The sequence below is a fragment of the Mustela putorius genome, unplaced genomic scaffold, assembly GCF_011764305.1.
Source record: "Mustela putorius furo isolate JIRA1106 unplaced genomic scaffold, ASM1176430v1.1 tig00000450_pilon_pilon_pilon, whole genome shotgun sequence".
NCBI classification, from domain to species: domain Eukaryota; kingdom Metazoa; phylum Chordata; class Mammalia; order Carnivora; family Mustelidae; genus Mustela; species Mustela putorius.
The window spans coordinates 19087781-19101020 of record NW_025421385.1 but is presented as its reverse complement, the minus strand read 5'-3'; positions in this window follow the sequence as shown (position 1 = coordinate 19101020).

Here is a 13240-nt window from a genome sequence, read left to right as displayed (position 1 = left end):
TTTACATTAACAAGTGTTCCTTTTCATATCTGAATTGAATTTTACCTTATTTTCACCACTATAGGACAGAAGAAGAAAGAAAAATATATATGTATATACCATATATATGTGTGTCAATGTGTAAATATATGTGTGTGTGCCTGTATATGTGTGTGTGTGTGTGTGTGTGTATCACAGTTTATATTAAAATAGGAAGAAAATCCCACTGCAGTTAATTGATATTTTTCTTGAGCTTCTGTTTAAAGTAAATGGCTTTGTTGGACCAAGAGTATTTCTGATTTGCAAAGTATACCATGTATTTAGAGGACCACAAAAAAGAAAAGAAACTCTCATAAAGATGAAATAGTGTTAAAGGCACCTGGGTGGCTTAGTCAGTTAAGCCTCTGCCTTCTGCTTAGGTCATGATCCCAAGGTTCTGAGATCAAGCCCCACATCGGGCTCTCTGCTCAGCAGGGAGCCAGCTTCCCCCACCTCTCTCTGCCTGCCTCTCTGCCTACTTCGGCTTACTTGTGGTTTCTTCTCTGTCAAATACATAAATTAAAAAAATCTGGAAAAAATAAAAAGATGAAACAGTGTTCTTGTTATATAAAGAAAGTTTTTGTTTGGAAATATCTCTAAGAAGTGGTAAGAAATAGAAATATCATTATGTTATATGTAAAGAAATAAATGCTATTGAATGAATATATTGGAAAGTAGTCAATTGTGCTAAGCGATAACGATAAAAGTTAATAGGATGTATCTTAGTGGCTGTGTTAAGAGGTGCCTGCTGTCGAAATAGATTAGTTATAAATCCAGCAGGGGTCTCAGGAACTTCTCCCATTATTTGGGAATAGTCCACTGAAACAATGTACCATGAGTAACACAAACACTAGATGCAATCCTATGCCCACTCTGTACACTGACTACTTACAAACTGGAGATCATGAAAGAGATGTCTAAGCCAGAATGTATTCCCCAGGCATGAATAAACAGGATTTAAGATATAAATGGTCTTGATTCAACTGTAAGCCCCATAAAGGGGAGTTTAATGAAGCTAATCTGTTTCCAGACATAAGTTTTGAGAAACAAGTGTTTTTTCCCCCCCATGGTCAAAAATTTTATGGTTATGGTATAAATTTTAAATTTGAAAATTGAAAGAGTTTCCAATCCATAAAATGCTCATGGAATTTCCAGAAAGGCTTTTTAAATTTCTCCAGTATAAGTTGAATATGTATTTATGCACTTCTCAATGGATTATTCTCCCTTGTTAACTAGACTGAGAAAAGGCAATAAAATATTCAGCTGCCTAGTGCTGTCTTTCTGATAAAGAATTCAGCTGTAACAGCTATTCAACCAGCAAATGTCTTATTCAGGGATGACCCTAGAAACTCTCATCCCACTAATCTTTGATAAAAATGTCCCTACTGAAGAACTGCAAATGAATGAAAACTAAAACATATCAAATGTGTCTAAATAATCAAAGAGCAGATTTGCCTTGTCTTTTTCGGAGGAGAGCTTATATTAACCAAGTCACTTTGTTCTGCCTATACTTTGTATTTTCTCAAGTCACAAGGATTTCCCTTTTGGAAATTACATTAATTTAGAGCCACAGAGTCCTGAAGAGTGCTGTGTGAAGATGCTAGACAATCTAGCAGTATTCTCTAATGATTTGAAAAAGCCAATGCAGCTGTGAAAGGGAACTCTAAGGAGAGGGCCAGCATCTTACAGAAGAGCTGTGGAGAGCAGCCCAAAGCACATTCCCAAAACTGCAGCAAGTCAGGACCTCATTCACAATTATGCACCCATAATTGTGTGCATCTATGCACTTTATGATCCAGCAAGATAATGACAGCATAGAGAATGAAAATCTCCAGATAACTCTCAGTCTCGTTTAATGATTCATTCCAAATCTCTCTTTCCAAGATTTTCATTGGAGCTGCTAAACTTAAAAAAAAAAAAAAAAAAGAAATAAAGAAAAGAGAAGAAAAGAAAAAAGAAATGTGACTAGGATAAGCTTCTTTTTCCTACCCAATCGCTAAATGGAAAAAGAGATGCAATATATGGGAAAAGAAGAATAAAGGAACTATATAATCTGTCTGAAAATCAGGCTCTGAGAAACCAAGAAATAAATAAAAATCTGCAAATAGAACTGGGAGTCATTCTTTTTTCTTATTAAAATCCTAAGAGTTAATAATATAAAAACATTTTATCCTTTGGTCCATTAATTTAAAATTTAAATGATATGTTGGTTATATTAATTGTTGCTAATTGAATGTGATTCAGCTTTGGATCTCACAGTATCTTGTAAAAAAAAAAAAAAGTGAAAATTTGGTTCCAATCTTTTGGAAAAACTTCTTCTAGCCTCACTGCTTAGTAAAATGTGGATAAAGTCCTCTGTAATCACTTTTATTCATAGACCTCTCTCCTTGCTTCTGAGGTCATCGGTGTCTTTAGTCCTTACTGGTCATTTTTGCATGTATTGTTACCAATGTTTAATATTTCTTAAGTCTTTCCTTCAAATAAATATTCTTTAAATAAATAATGTCCTTGTATATATGTCATGTCTTCCCAAATATATTTCAAGCTCCTTGATATTGGAGAGTCTTTTTTTTAAGATTTCATTTATTTATTTATTTGAGACAGAGAGAGAAAAAGTGAGAGAGAGAGGGAGAGAGCACAAGCAGGTGGAGTAGCAGGTAGAGGGAGAGGGAGAAGCTGGCTCTCCACTGAGCATAGAGCCCAATGCAGGGCTGTATCTTAGGACCCTGGGATCATGACCTGAGCCAAAGGCAGACGCTTAACCGACTGAGCCACCCAGGTGCCCGCAGAGTCTTGGTACATCCCAAGGCATATACATTCTGAAGGCTGGAGCTGTGTGTGTGTGCATGGGTGCATGCAGAGTATGAGTGTGTGTGATATGTGTGGTGTGTGTGTGTGTGTGTGTGTGTGCATGCATACATACGCATGTGTGTAAGCACATATCACAGAAACATGTAAGTGCACCCTGGCCATTTCCCATTACCCAGAGCCCCAGAACATGGTCAGCCTAGCAGAGCACCCTCAGTTTGATTAAAACCAATGAGAATGGTAAGCCCAGGAAAACAACTCTTGACCAGCAATAGACAGGGACCTTTTTCATATTCTATGTCTAACACAATTTATCAAGCCATGATACCAAGAACAGTGGCATGAGGAGGGGGTGCTCAGATCTCCCAGCCCTTCCATATAGGTCATTTCCTACATACTCTGTGTCTCGTGGTAGATGGGCAAGGTAGGTAAGGGAAGTGAGACCACATCTGATGCTTTCCTTATCGTCCCTCACCTCCTTCCTCAGTTTTCATACCAACAGGGTCATTATATGCTTCTCACTAAAAGTGGAGATCAGGAATGGAATTGGAAATGTGAAAGTGGGTTCATTCATTCTGTCATCCATTATTTTCTTGCTCTGCTGTGTCCTCGGCCTTGTTCTGGACAGGGACTGCAGTGACGAACGGAACAAGCCAAGTTTCTCCTTCACAGACCTTCCATTATAATAAGGAGTGAGTGACACAGAAGGAAGGAAACAAACAAGCACATAAGAAATGAACAAACATGGGGCACCTGGGTTAAGCCTCTGTCTTCGGCTCAGGTCAGGATCCTAGGGTCCTGGGATCGAGCCCTGCATCAGGCTTTCTGCTCAGTAGGGAGCCTGCTTCCTCTTCTCTCTCTGCCTGCCTCTCTGCCTACTTGTGATCTCTGTCAAATAATTAAATAAAATCTTAAAAAAAAAAAAAGGAATGAATAAACAGTGACATTTACAAGGGAAAAAATGCTCCAAATAAAAAAGAAGAGAAAAGAATGATACAATAGAGATCAGTTGTGTTAGGGTGGGTGCTAATGTAGGCAGTAGGTCGTGTATGATGTCACTGAGAAGTAGACCCTTAGACTGATACTAGATTGACATGAAGGAACCAGGCCCCTCAAAACATAGCACTGGCTGCTCAAGAAAGAAAAAGTTCATGACCAAACCTTGTGTTCAAGAAGAGACAGCAGGCCCAGGTAGCTGAACCACGGTGAGTGACGGGCAGAGCGGTACAAGAAGAGGTTGAGAAAGTAAGACATGCTAGGGCAGGCAAGGGTTTGTAACCTCAGAAATAATTTGGGATTTTATTCTAAGTGTAATAGAAATCCAGCAGAGGATTTTGAACATATTCAGATCTAAATTTTCAAAGGATTAGTCCAGCTGCTATCTGGAGAGTGATTTGGGCTCTATCAGAGACGAGTGTGGAAGCCAGAGCGTGTTCCCACAGTGGTCAAGCTGGCTTGAATTAAAGCGACCATTAGAAACAAAGAAGAGTAAGGGCTTTCAGAACAAGTTTTGCAGGGGGTGCTGAAGAATTGGAAGACGAGGAGTGAATGGCCCAAAGAATCAAGGATACCTTTTTGGGGCTGGACTGAGAAACGAGGTGGACAGTTATGATAATGACGGCAATGCGGAGCCCGCACACGTGGGAGAGGTAGAGGTGGAAAGCGAGCGCTGTGTGTGGCTACGTCAAGTTTGAGACAAAGTGAAAATTTCAAGCAGTCAGGCAAGATAGTTCAGAGGCATAAAGACACAAATGGTCTCAGTGATAAGCATTGTGATCTTTGCAACAGTAGACATGGAGGGTACAGACATAAATGGCCCTGTTTCCTTGCATGAGGAGCCATCAGAGCATTGGAGAGATGGTCACATCCGTAGTTGAATGTATTACAGGTGAGATCCTCGGCAATTGCTCTAACAGACCCCTAAGAAAAGCACGTTAGAAACATTAAAAGGGAGTGACTAATTCTAATTCTACACCGTTGATGTCCCACTGTTAAGCTATTCTGCTCTTCCATGAAACTTTTCTACCTTCCCTCTTCGTTTCTTTCAGGATAGAGTCTATCACTCTTCCAGGACCATTGCTTTCTAGAGGTTCTAGGTGAAACTGCAATTATTTTTCCATGGCTAATTCCTTAATGCTATCAACATTTTACAGTTAAAGATTGTCTGTGATGGTGTTATTCAATTGGGTTACTTCTGCAGACTCCCAGGTTTCATAATCTAGGGGCTTCGAATGGCTTTTACAGGTTTAATCTGAGAAGACAGACTTAAATCAATTCTAGCACTTTTTAGCACAACATTTGTACTGTTCTGTTTGAACTGTGTCAAGACCCTTATGATCGGTGGTGCTTAAACTCTCAAAACACCATGCTGTTCCTGATATAACATGTTCATACATAATTTCCTTATTGAATAGATGGTTTATAAGTGTTCAGAAAAGTGAGTGGGTGGTGAAATCAATTACAAAAAAATGTTTATTTTAGTGCAAAACAATTTTCAATTCATTTTGCTTTTCTTAATGTAAGGTTTTAATGTGCCTTAATATGTATTTAACTACAGTCATTAAGCCTATAAAGTCAAGAATCTGGGAACTAACTACTAAAAATTTACATTATAAGTGGGATAGGCTTTAGAAGAGCCACAACAAGATAATGACCAGATAACACACACGCTTGCATGTGCACCCCCCCCACACACACACACACATCCCGAACTGGGCTGTGAATGGTATTTCTTTGTAAATAATAAACCCAAAGAAACATATCTCATACATAAATAAGTATAGATTCCAATAAAAAAATACATTTTTTTAGGGAAATACGATCTTTATCAATAGAAAACTGTGTATTTTAAACACTCAGCACTTCTCCTAAGCTCCCTGCCCACATGGTGTCCTGTCCCTCGTTCCTTTCTCAAAAAAGCAGTTCCCCATTAGGGTATAGAGTATCAGGCCTAGAAAGAACCTTAGAGATCATCTGAGTTGTATGCATGTATACATGTATATACATGCCCTTATGTTATGCATACACATTCTGAGCCCCAAGAAGCTTCGTAATGTATGCATGGTCATATCAGTGGGACAAAAATTCTTCAAGTTCCCAGCCATAGGCCACTGAAGCAAATCTTCCATTCTTCCAGAAATGTACACGTTACCTTTCTTCTTAGAGCTGATCTACAGGTAGAGAAGTAATTTTCCTAGATGAATCTACCCTGAGATTTGAATCCCCTTCTTCTAACCCTCACCAGACTCATTTACTGAATTATTATTCAGTTATTCTTTGATTATCACTAATTATTATTTAAATTGTTAGTAAAGAATTCTACTACTGCAAGTACCTTTGTAAGGGGCGGTATTTCTGCAATAAGAAAGTTTAGGGGCAGGGGGTATTTCCCAGAACAACTGAGATCACATAACTTAGCTTCCTGCGTGTTCAAGACCACTGCAGCTGAAAGGAACGGAAGGAAAAATTCCAGGCTCCCTTCACTCTGCCCTGTGGAAGGGAGGACTGGGGTAAGGTTTGTCTCTGATCCTCGTCTCCCTCCCCAAATATCTGTTGTTGGAATTGCTTGCTTGGGCCCTGATACCCTAGTCTAATTCTTGCCCCTCAGTGATGGTGACAATCACTACCTAAGAGGTAAAGGGCTTTGCATATCGGGCTGACCCTGTAACCCATCCCTACCTGACCCAGCCCACAAAAATGCCAAAGATGCCGAGGATCCTGGATGCCTGTGTCTTAGGCACAAACCCACGTATACCCAGGAGGTTCCCAGGACAGGTTACTCAGTTTACAGCACCCCCCACCCCATTTCTCTAGCTCACCTCTCTCTTTAGGAAAAAGAAAATAACAGTAGCATTTTTGATGTACTTCCCTGTAAGAAGTGCCACTCCAGTTCCCTTTCTCTCTTGCTCATAAAGACTGTTGTTGTGGCTGCTCATTGGGTGAGCTTGACTCCAACGGGGTCAGGGGACGTACCCAAGTGCTTACTCCTCCAAGTGAGTCCAAGAAAATCCCTTCCAAGGGAAGCTACCCCCACCCCTGTCTCAGCCTGTGGAGGAACGTGGGCTCTGCCTCTGAGGAGCTAGTGGATAATATGCAATTCTGAAAGGCAAACATGGCGGACTGGTTTCTTTGCCTCTAGCAGAACAGGGCTTCACTCTTCATTTATTCCTCAGAGTCTGGTAGCCAGCTCAGAAAACAGACGCATCTGCTTCCATTTAAAAAAAAAAAAAAAAAAAAAAAAGTTAGAGCATATTAGATTCAGCTTTGGGGGAAAAGAAAAAGAGGAACTTTAAATTTGGAGGAAAAACTTGTGTTTAATCACATCAAGTCTATGTCACAAACTGAAAAATGCCAGGAAATTCCAAGCTAACAGCAGATACTTCATCTATAGCCCATGCCATGGGGCTTCTTTTTATTCTTTCACATGCCTACAAACAGAGGATGAAGGATTAGAAAAACTGAGTTGTGTGTGTCTTGTTTTTGGTTTGGTTTTGGTTTGGTTTGGTTTTTTGGTCTTGTCAGTTCATGTCATAAACTTGGCATTACTCTGTGTGTTTTTTTTTTTAAATGTAATAAGAGTAAGAGATTACACTGATCCTGTTCTCCAATTTCTTATTAGTGCTGAACAAGCACTTTTGGCACTCACAACTCAAATTGCTGCCATGTTGCTCTGTGCCTTAGTATGTTTGGCTATGAACTCAAGTGTCTTGACCTACCATCTATCTTTAAGGCCTGAGAAAGAAATCATTTTAGCATTCCTGCTCTTAATATGACATGCCTGCAGCTATGACATGCCTGCAGCTCTGAAGTTAGCACAAAACTACAAAGAACAAAAAGAGCAGACGGGACGGGGTCGGAGTGGGAGGGAGAAAAAAAAAAACAAAAAAACAAAACAAAGACACACAATAACAGTATAAAATCTCTTGTTTTGTGCCCAGCCATCGGTTCTGGATAATATAAAAGGGGATATAGAATGTAGGTAACTCCAAAAACATGTAACTCTTTCTTTTTTAAATGTGGGAAGTATTCATTTTTCAATCTGAGTGCCCTGAATTTCTGTATTGGTTTTAGAGTTGTGTGATACATAAGAAAAATATGGGGCCTGCCACAGACAGTGCAGTTCACCTTCTGAAAGCTTGATCCCTGCAAATGTCTGGGAATAAAGAAGAAAAAAAGAAAATGAACCCCAAGTGTGGCCTACTGGCATAATCGTGATTATGACTATCAGTCGTTATAACAGAACAAAGCATGCCAAGGAACCATGGTAGAAATATGGCTTTAAAGAAACAAACTGAGGGTTCCTGGGGGGGAGAGGGGAGGGATAGGGTGGCTGGGTTATGGACAGTGGGGAACGTATGTGCTATGGCAGTGCTGCAGTGAGAGAGAGAGAGAGATACCATCCCTACCCTCACGGAGCTTAGAGGACAGTCTGCAGTACATATATCAGTAATCACACATATGCAAGTATCAAGACCTCCCAGTTTAGGCCAGGCAGGCAGTAAGACAAAACATCTCTAAGCATCGCTCAACCAAAGCCAGGGAGAATATTGACTTGCTAGAGGCTCATGGAGCAGAATGATGAGTCCCAAAGAACAGCAAGCCTCCCCCCACCCCCCAGGAGACAAGTGGAGGGAGCACTTGGGATTGAAATGATCTTGTCTAGGAATCAACGTGCCTGAAATTCAATCTTCTCATTAGTAAAACTGAATACATTACTATCTACCACAGATTTATATTAGAAAATAAGTATTTACAGAACGTCTCTACAGAAAGAGCAGAATATTCTAGGAAAACTGACTGAGACCTTACCAAAGGTCAGTCAATGCCTACTGAGGAGTCCCAGGGACATAACAGGAGGGAAAAAAAAAAAACCAGATCAAATATATACAGTGTCAGGAAGAAACAAATCCTGGAGAATAATGGGAAGACGTGATGTCTGCAGTGGGAGATAATAAATGGTGGGGCCCTTAGGGGTCAACACTTCTTTTTTTAACTTCAATGAAGTATTAGATTTATGAAGGAAGACATTTAGGAGTTCATATAACTAAATATACAAACTGATTTGTTTGTTTTGGATCATTCAGTGTCTTAGAATGAATTATTCATTCAAGCATTAATAAATTAGAATTTCTCTATTTGGCGGTTGGCAAAATTTACTTAAGGAAATAAAAGAGATATCCACCAAGTTTGGACTGGCTTCTGCATTTTTTTTTCAACTGGCTCAAATCTCAAATCTCCAAGTGTAGAAGCTTCAAGTTATTTATTAATGTGTATCTCTTACTCTACTGATTTATAGCACATGTGAAAACAAATCCTGAGATTGGTTGGAACTCAAGTATGAAAAGAGCAAGAATTTACCTTCACATTTTAGCCCAATGATAACACTGACTTTGGAAGAAAGGACAATCTGCTATAAGAATCAAAACCAATGGAATGTTTCTCTATCATGAAATAATTTTTAATGACACCCCATTCCCTTTCAAAATGTCACTGCTATGCCTTTTTTTCTTCCCCCATGGCTTAAACATACTTTGTCTCTTACTTTTTCTACTGCAGTATGTTTTTGGTGACTTCCAACTTCTGAAAACAATTACAGTTTTGGCCGATTCTTATCTAAATTCAATGGGAAAATGTCATTCTATCAACTACTCCACATAAAAAATGATAGCCCCCAAAAGAAGATATGTAGTCTAAGATCCATTAAAATTCAACTTATTCTTAGACGAGAAACAGAAGACTATTTATTTGACTCCCCCTCCTTAAAAAAAAAAAAAAAAAAAGTCATGGCTACTTACTTTCATTCTGCTTTCTCATTATATTGTTCAAAAATCTCTCGTCAAAAATATGTCGCTGTGGGCACCTGGGTGGCTGAGTGGGTTAAAGCCTCTACCTTCGGCTCAGGTCATGATCTCAAGGTCCTGAGATTGAGCCCCGCATTGGGCTCTCTTCTCAGCAGGGAGCCTACTTCCCGCCCCCCTCTCTGCCTGCCTCTCTGCCTACTTGTGATCTCTGTCTGTCAAATAAATAAATAAAACCTTTAAAAAAAAAATGTCTCTGCAATTCATTTTATTCTACTTACTTTGATGAGCTTGACAGAAAGTAAAAGAACCCAGCATGATTTCCCTGTTTACTTATGAATTGCAGAGATCATGCGTAACCCTTGCAAATTGTACAGCAATCATAAAAATATTTCCTGGGATCTGTCACTACCCATTTTCTCAGCACTCTTGGGTTCTTCTAGTGAGTATTGGTAAATGTGCTTGTTCTCCATTTGTAACTTCTAATATTGAGGGAAGAAAAAAAAGCACAAAATTAAAATCCCAGGATTGCTCCATCTTTCTTAATCCAACTGTCATCAGTAGAGTTATTTTTACCTTTGCCCTATCTATAGCTTAACAGGAAACCACATCTTTTCTCTTAAGTTGGAACTCATAGAAAGCATCTTTCCGGATCCTGTTACCTAATAAGCACCGGAAATAGTAGGTCTCTTCTCATTCTTTTTCACATATCTGGCTGCATCTTTGATACATTATTGCTAGAAAACTGATTTAAATTGAAATTTAATAAAATTATACATTATTTCTTGGTTAAATATCTCCTATTCAATACATTTCCTTGAATTTGACCTTGGATTTGAATTAATCTTCCACTGGAGTTCTCAGTCATCATCTAAACCTAATTTTCTCAATTTACCTTTTGCTCATCTCCAGTCCTCCAACTACCTCAACATTCCTTTGCTTCTCTAGCTGCTAGTAGAAGTTGTAGGCTGTGAGAGTTCAAACCCAGCAACATATCACCATCAACCTATAAGGGTCTGCTTACCGCCTACTGGGTGCAAGGCACTCTTAGATTCAGTTGGGTGTAAAATGCATACACCAGATACAGTCTTTACCCTCAGGATCCAAAGTCTGCTTTGACATAAAGCAACAAAAAAACAATTTGGACCTGAAGTTGCAAGTAAAGAGAATTCAGAGAAAAATGAGGTAATTGAGGCTGGAAATACATAGCAAAGGCTTTAAAGGCTGGGCCAGATTTTGTACATAAAGAGGAAGATGGTAATCAGCTTGTGGACCTAACTCTTTCTGTTGAGTGGCATGCAAAGCAAGAGGGTACCCATATGCATTGAGTTTCTGAAGCATTTGTTAGACTTGGGGGAATCTGTTCCTGAACATTAGGCAGCAATGATTCTGCCTAATTAGGTTTTGTTGGAACAGCAGAAGCTGAGCAAGAGTGTAGTAACATTCATGTAAACTTTCTATTTTACCACACTTTTATAGATTTTTCAAAGCATTCCTCATTTGTGATCTCATTTGACTCTGTAAAGTAGATAGGAACCATATCTCTCATTTTAAATATTAAAAAAAAAAAAATGAGTCTCAATGTAAGGAACTTCCCTGGTGCTTTCTGGCATTAGATACAGAATGGTAATGAAATCACTGGCCTTGTGATCCAGAGCTCAGAGCATCTCCCATTGCAGCAAATGCAATTAAAAAAATCCCCAGTTTCAAGAATTATATAGTTATGATTTTCCACGGATATGTTCCACAGAAGGTTTACAGAAAAGAGTAAGTGTGTTTATGAGCTCTATCTATAAAACTTCTAATTACTGATTACAGGGGGAAGAAACCCAACTCAACTGAAAGTAAGATATAACTCTTTAGTTTGCATAATAATTTTTAGACTACTTATATATTTATCTAAGAATAGTTTTAACTATTTTTTTATTTCAAATATCTAGTTTATTTATGACCATTCATATATTACAAGTCCTAAAGATGAACAGAAATTTTTTTATTGCCTCCCAAAACCAGAGTTCAGGTTCAGCTAATGACCAGTGGATTTTAAGATACGATTCCACCTGAAGGCTGTTTGAATTCTTTACCTAGCCTTCAACTTTCCCAGTATGGCTAATTAGTATCAATTAGATAGCACTTTCTTAAAATAACACAAATACCCATTTGCTCTATTCTTTACCTAAAATGCAAACATTTTAATTGCCCACGTATTCAAAAATCCTAAGAATCTTGTTCACAGATTCAAATCTGTGATTCAATCGTAAGAATCTTGTTCACAGATTTCAAATCTGTGATTCAAATCTCACAGGCACAAATCTGAAACATGTTTCCTTCATTTATGGTCTAAAGAACTCAAGAAAGTATTATGGGATGTGGGAAACCACTATTGTTTTTGTTGTTGTTCATTATTTACAGTGTGCATGCATAATAATCACAGTAGCCGTTGATGAAGCCCTAACCTTGAGCCAGGAACTATGCTACTATTACAGATATTACCTCATTAATTACCTCAAGAACTTTACTAGGCAAATATCATTCTCCACATTTTATAAATTAAAAAAAAAAATGGGTTTGGGCAGTAACTGAGTACAGAAAGATCATTTACTCTCCCCATTCCATTATTGGGATACTTCTACAAAACAAAATGTAAACATAACTCTCGTTATGCTGTTTCCCCTTCTCTGTTACCCCAAACAAAAATGTATTAAGCTAGCTCTTTTCGTTCTGCTAATAGAGAGAGGTAGTGCTGCAAATAAATCAGACGGTACATATTCAAATGAATGCAGAGCTGTTTTCATGGACACCCACCCATTCCCATCCCCGTTAATTCCACTCACCTGGGGCTTCTTCCAGAAAGTGAGGAAGCATCATGCATGTGCCTGCTGTGTGGGTGACATTTTTCTAAAGATCATGTAAAGCCAAAATTGACATTATTCACTTATCTATATCCTTAACTGCGTAAATACCATTAATTAGACGCCGCCCCCTCCTCCATGCCACCTTATTGAGCTCTTCCTCCACTCCCCCATCCTGAGACACCACCTCCCTTAGGCTTCAGCATGAAATCAAAAAAACATCCCAGCCTGTTGGATTTAATCTTTAGTCTTCTGAAAACTGGGAAACTTCAGCTGCCCTCACCAAACATTTGTTTACTTTATTCATTGTTTGCTGGAACATATGTATTACCTATTATTACTCTTACCCGTCTGTTACCTACTGTTGACGCACTAACAGGTGTCTGTTACTGGTGATCACATACCATATATCATTATTGGTGATATAAGATTATTTGGAGTTTAACAAGGGACATGCCTTAACTCAAAGAATGAATATTAGGCATTAATGAGTGAGCTAGGGGCTACACATTTGGATGGAAGGCCTCCCTGGTTGCCCTCAAATCCTACCTGGAAGCATTGATCTACATGTTATTCCAGCCTGGATCATCCACCTCCACATTCACTGACACCTTCTCAAGCAGGGACTCCTACTGCTACTCTTTCTTCCTTTCAAGATTTCATTTAAGTTTTCATCAATTCACATACGGTATAGCATTAGTTTCCGGGGAAAACTTTAATGATTCATCACTTGGATATAACATCCAGTGCCCATTTCAAGTGCCC